General features: G+C 35.9%; 1 pseudogene across 1 annotated transcript; it reads left to right on the forward strand.

The window, feature by feature from the left end:
• Positions 1 to 5093: 5093 nt before the first annotated feature.
• LOC108545002 (transmembrane protein 14C pseudogene) lies at positions 5094 to 5740 on the forward strand (annotated as a pseudogene). The gene has a single exon (XR_001890002.1). The product of XR_001890002.1 is annotated as a transmembrane protein 14C pseudogene (transcript).
• Positions 5741 to 6108: the final 368 nt, after the last annotated feature.

The following is a 6108-nucleotide window of genomic DNA, read 5'->3' on the forward strand; positions in this document are numbered from 1 at the left end:
CATGTTTAAACAATTACAAAGGAGGTTTATATTTTACTGAAATGTAACTCAACAAGTGACATAGTATTGAAACCTATAAAGTCAAAACCAAAGTAAATATTGTATCTAGAGATATTGGCAGAAAGTCAGTACTAGTGCGAAACTAATTGCCTCCTTTAGTCCTTGAAAGATTATATGGAACACAGATAAATGAATGGGAAATTAAAAGATTTCAAGAATATGTAATAAACTCTATCCACTACAGAAAATCTTTTAAGCACTTGTAAGTTTTTTTTTTTAATTGAACATGAATATATTTCAAAAGATAGAATTAGTGTAGCTTACAGACACTGGGAACAATATTAGAAACTTAGAAATAAATAACAGAAGAAAATAGTATTAAAAAATGTGAAAAGAAACAATTTTGTAGTCAAAGAAGAAAATAAATTAAAATTTAATAAGCAAGAAGACTGCATATAACAACCTCTGGTATATTGCCAAAGCTGTATTCACATGAAAGTTATAGAATTAAGCACCTTTATTACATTCTTGCTATATAAGAATAAAATGGAACAAAAAAGCTATTGAATTTGAAAATTTACAAAAGAAAAAATGAACATAAGAAAGCAGGAGAAAATAATAATTGAAGCTAAAATTAATGAATAGAAAACTGAAAAGCAGTATAAAGTATAATAAATCCGAGAGCTTTTTGTACCTTGGTGATAAATATCTAAGTGGTTTTTCAAAGAAGGAAAAAAAAAAGCCAAGCACACAAGTTAGGGATAAGTAAGAAGACAAAGCCAGCTGACAGAGAAGTCAAAGTTTTTGGGTAATACTTTCTATTGATTTATGTTAAAAATGTTAAAATCTGGAAAAATGTATTTTCTTTAGGAAGACCTAAATTGCTGAATGTTGCTAAAATAGATAGGAAATATATGTAGTTTAATATCTATGAAATTCTTGAGGAAATTGTTCAACACCTACCCCTAAAAGCTGTCCAGATAGCTTCAAAGACTTCAAGGAAGAGGCAATTCTGAAGAGTTCGAGTAATCTATAGATCACAGGAAAAGGTAGGAAGGCTTCCAAACTTGTGAAACTGAGCACAAAAATGATACCTTCACTTTGATAATATAGACAAAAAAGTAAACTATTATAGAAAACAGCTGTATTTTATATATAGTTACAATTATATTTCAAAAGACCCTTCCCTAAGCAGTGCTCACTCTAAAATTGCTGGGAGAGTGCATGTTGTGAATTCACACGATTACTTTAAAGGAGAGGTAAATTATTCATTCATGTTGCAAAGATATTTTTTAATTGATAAACTTTTAATTAATTTTGGATGTTAGTTAAAACTAATTTTTTTTTTATACTTTAATTTCTGGGATACATGTGCAGAATGTGAATGTCTATTGCATAGGTATACATGTGCCATGGTCGTTAGCTGCACCCATTTACCTGTCATGTACAATATACATGTAAAATTTCTCCTAATGCTACCCCTCCCCTAGCCCCCCAGCCCCGACAGGCCCTGGTGTGTGACGTTCCCTCCCTGTGTCCATGTGTTCTCATTGTTCAACTCCCTCTTATGAGTGAGAACATGTGGTGTGTGGTTTTCTGTCCTGTGTTAGTTTGCTGAGAATGATGGTTTTCAACTTCATCCATGTCCCTGAAAAGGACATGAACTCATTGTTTTTTATGGCTGCATAGTATTCCGTGGTGTATATGTGACACATTTTCTTTATCCAGTCTATCATTGATGGGCATTTGGGTTGGTTTCAAGTCTTTGCTATTTTGAATAGTGCTGCAATACACATACTTGTGCATGTGTCTTTGTAGTAGAATGATTTATAATCGTTTGGGTATATACCCAGTAATGGGATTGCTGGATCAAATGGTATTTCTAGTTCTAGATCCTTGAGGAATAGCCACACTACCTTCCACAATGGTTGAACTAATCTACACTCCCACCAACAATGTAAAAGCATTCCTATTTCCCCACATTCTCTCCAGCATCTGTTGTTTCCTGATTTTTTAATGATCACTGTTCTAACTGGCATGAGGTGGTATCTCACTGTGGTTTTGATTTGCATTTCTCTAATGACCAGTGATGAAAACATTTTTCATATGTTTGTTGGCAGCATAAATATCTTCTTTTGAAAAGTGTCTTTTTATATGCTTCACTCACTTTTTCATGTTTTTTTTTTCTTATAAATTTGTTTAAGCTCCTTGTATATTCTGGATATTAGCCTGTTGTCAGATGGATTGAAAAAGCTTTCTCCCATTCTGCAGGATGCCTGTTCACTCTGATGATAATTTCTTTGGTATGCAGAAGCTCTTTAATTCAATTAGATCCCATTTGTCAATTTTGGTTTTTGTTGCCATTGCTTTTGATGTTTTAGTCATGAAGTCTTTGCCCATGCCTAGGACCTGGATGGTATCGCCTAGGTTTTTTTCTAGGGTTTCTATGGTTTTAGGTCTTATGTTTAAGTCTTTAATCCATCTTGAGTTAATTTTTGTGTAAGGTACAAGGAAGTGGTCCAGTTTCAGTTTTCTGCATATGGCTAGTCTGTTTTCCTAACACCATTTATTAAATAGGGAATTCTTTCCCCATTGCTTGTTTTTGTCAGGTTTGTCAAAGATCAGATGGTTGTAAATGTGTGGCATCATTTCTGAGGCCTCTGTTCTGTTCCATTGGTCTATATATCTGTTTTGATACCAGTACCATGCTGTGTTGTTTACTGTAGCCTTGTAGTGTAGCTTGAAGTCAGGTAGTGTGATGCCTCCAGATTTGTTCTTTTTGTTGAGGATTGTCCTGGCTATCCGGGCTCTTTTTTGGTTCCATATGAAATTTAAAGTAGTTTTTTCTAATTCTGTGAAGAAAGTCAGTGGTAGCTTGATGAGGGTAGCATTGGATCTGTAAATTACTTTGGGCAGTATGGCCATTTTCACGATATTGATTCTTCCTATCCATGAGCATGGAATGTTTTTCCGTTTGTTTGTGTCCTCTCTGATTTCCTTGATCAGTGGTTTGTAGTTCTCTTTGAAGAGGTCCTTCACATCCCTTTTAAGTTGTATTCGTAGGTATTTTATTCTCTTTGTAGCAATTGTGAATGGGAGTTCAGTATGATTTGGCTCTCTATTATTGGTGTATAGAAATGCTTGTGATTTTTGCACATTTATTTTTGTACATTGATTTTTGTATCCTGAGACTTTGCTGAAGTTGCTTATCAGCTTAAGGAGTTTTTGGATTGAGACGATGGAGTTTTCCAAATATATAATCATGTTATCTGCAAACAGACAAAATTTGACTTCCTCTCTTCCTATTTGAATACCCTTTGTTTTTTCTCTTGCCTGATTGTCCTGGGCAGAACTTCCAACACTATGTTGGATAGGAGTGGTGAGAGAGGGCATTTTTGTCTTTTGCTGGTTTTCAAAGGGAATGCTTCCAGCTTTTGCCCATTCAGTATCATATTGGCTGCTGGTTTGTCATAAATAGCTCTTATTATTTTGAGATACATTCCATCAATACCTAGTTTATTGTTTTTAGCATGAAGGGTGTTGAATTTTATCCAAGGCCTTTTCTGTATCTATTGAGATAATTATGTGGTTTTTGTCATCCATTCTGTTTATGTGAAGGATTACGTTTATTGATTTGCATATGTTGAACCAGCCTTGCATCTGAGGGATGACGCCGACTTGATCGTGGAGTATAAGTTTTTGATGTGTTGCTGGATTTGGTTTGCCAGTATTTTATTGAGGATTTTCGCAACAATCTTCATGAAGGATATTGGCCTGAAGTTTTCTCTTTCTGTGTCTCTGCCAGGTTTTGGTATCAGGATAATGCTGGCCTCATAAATGAGTTAGGGAGGAGTCCCTCTTTTTCTACAGTTTGGATTAATTTTAGGAGGAATGGTACCAGGTCCTCTTTGTACCTCTGGCAGAATTCAGCTGTTAATCCATCTGGTTCTGGGCTTCTTTTTCATTAGTAGGCTATTAATTACTGCCTCAATTTCAGAGCTTGTTATTGATCTATTCAGGGATTCAACTTCTTCCTGGTTTAATCTTGGGAGGGTATGTGTGTCCAGGAATTTATCTATTTCTTCTACACTTTCTAGTTTTTTTTGTGTAGAGATGTTTATAGTATTCTCTGGTGGTGGTTTGTATTTCTGTGGGATCAGTGGTGATATCCCCTTTATCATTTTTTATTGTGTCTATTTGATTCTTGTCTCTTTTCTTCTTTATCAGTCTGGCTAGTGTGCTATCTATTTGGTTCATCTTTTCAAAAAACTACCTCCTGGATTCATTGATTTTTTTTGAATTTTTTTTGTGTCTCTATCTTCTTCAGTTCTGCTCTGATTTTAGTTATTTCTTGTCTTCAGCTAGCTTTTGAATTTGTTTGATCTTGTTTCTCTAGTTCTTTTAATTGTGATGTTAGGGTGTCAATTTTAGATCTTTCCCATTTTCTTCTGTGGGCATTTAGTACTAATAATTTTCCTGTAAACACTGCTTTAGCTGTATCCCAGAGATTCTGGTACATTGTGTCTTTGTTCTCATTAGTTTCAAAGAACTTATTTATTTCTGCCTTAATTTCATTATTTACCCAGCAGTCATTCAGGAGCATGTTGTTCAGTTTCCATGTAGTTGTGTGGTTTTGAGTGAGTTAATCCTGAGTTCTAATTTGATTACACTGTGGTCTGAGAGACTGTTTGTTATGATTTCCGTTCTTTTTAAATCAAATTCAGCATCCATTCACTGTAAAAAAAAAAGTGATTAGTAAAATTTGTGAGGAATATTTATCTTTTACAAGATGAATTTTAGCATCAAGTTTATGGTTGAAATCCTAAAAATTCCCACAAATGAGTAATAAGATAATGGTGTCCACCATCATCATTTTAAAAAATTAATAATATAATAAGATGAAACAATGCATGTAGCTAATGTAAGACTATGGGAGATCTCCCCACCCCGCCACCGGGACGCAGAGTGTCCGCCGCCGCGTGTCCGGTGACACCTCGCTGTCATCCCCGCGGCTTTGCGCGCCCTTATAGACAGCCCAGGCCTTCGCGAGACCAGGCCTGGGGTAGTCTCCTATATGGACAGAGAAGAGAAGAATGCAGGACACCGGCTCAGTAGTGCCTGTGCATTGGTTTGGCTTTGGCTACGCAGCGCTGGTTGCTTCTCGTGGGATCACGGGCTATGTAAAAGCAGGCAGCGTGCCGTCCCTGGCTGCGGGGCTGTTCTTCGGCAGCCTAGCCGGCCTGGGTGCTTACCAGCTGTCTCAGGATTGAAGGAACGTTTGGGTTTTCCTAGCTACATCTGGTACCTTGGCTGGCATTATGGGAATGAGATTCTACCACTCTGGAAAATTCATGCCTGCGGGTTTAATTGCAGGTGCCAGTTTGCTGATGGCCGCCAAAGTTGGAGTTAGTATGTTCAACAGACCCCATTAGCAAAAGTCATGTTCCAGCTTGCACTGATGAAGAATTAAAAATCTGCATCTTCTACTATTTTCAATGTATTAACAGAAATAAGTGCAGCATTTTTGCATCTGACATTTTACCTAAAAAAAAAAAAAAAAAAGACACCAAACTTGGCAGAGGGGTGGAAAGTCAGTCATGATTACAGCCCTGCAGAGGTGGTGAATATGTAACAGAAGAGCTTATAGAACCCTAATAGAGATTGGTTCCTATATATTGATGTTATCTCTTCTTTCTGTATCTATAGGTAAATCTCAAGGATAAAATATTAGATGTCAACTTTGAGGGCCCTGAAATCCCATTCTGTGCTCTGAGGAACAGTGTGAAAAAAATCTCTTATGAGATTTGGAATATCTGTTCTTTCGCTCATCTTAGACCACAGACTGACTTTGAAATTACGTTAAGTGAAATATCAATGAAAATAAAGTTTACTATAAATAAATTTTAAAAAAGACTACGTGAGTTGGCTATTGACTCAGAAAACCTAAAAGAACACTTAAAAATATTAAAAATAAATAATAAATTTCTCAAGAGCATCAGTCATAAATAAATACACCAAAAATAAATACCAATGAAATCTGGTAGTGAATACACTGGAAACAGGGTGAAGTCAAGATAGCAGACTCTTCACTCATTTATTTTACAGTTA

This window comes from Rhinopithecus bieti, unplaced genomic scaffold (genome assembly GCF_001698545.2).
Source record: "Rhinopithecus bieti isolate Rb0 unplaced genomic scaffold, ASM169854v2 scaffold_28524, whole genome shotgun sequence".
NCBI lineage: Eukaryota > Metazoa > Chordata > Mammalia > Primates > Cercopithecidae > Rhinopithecus > Rhinopithecus bieti.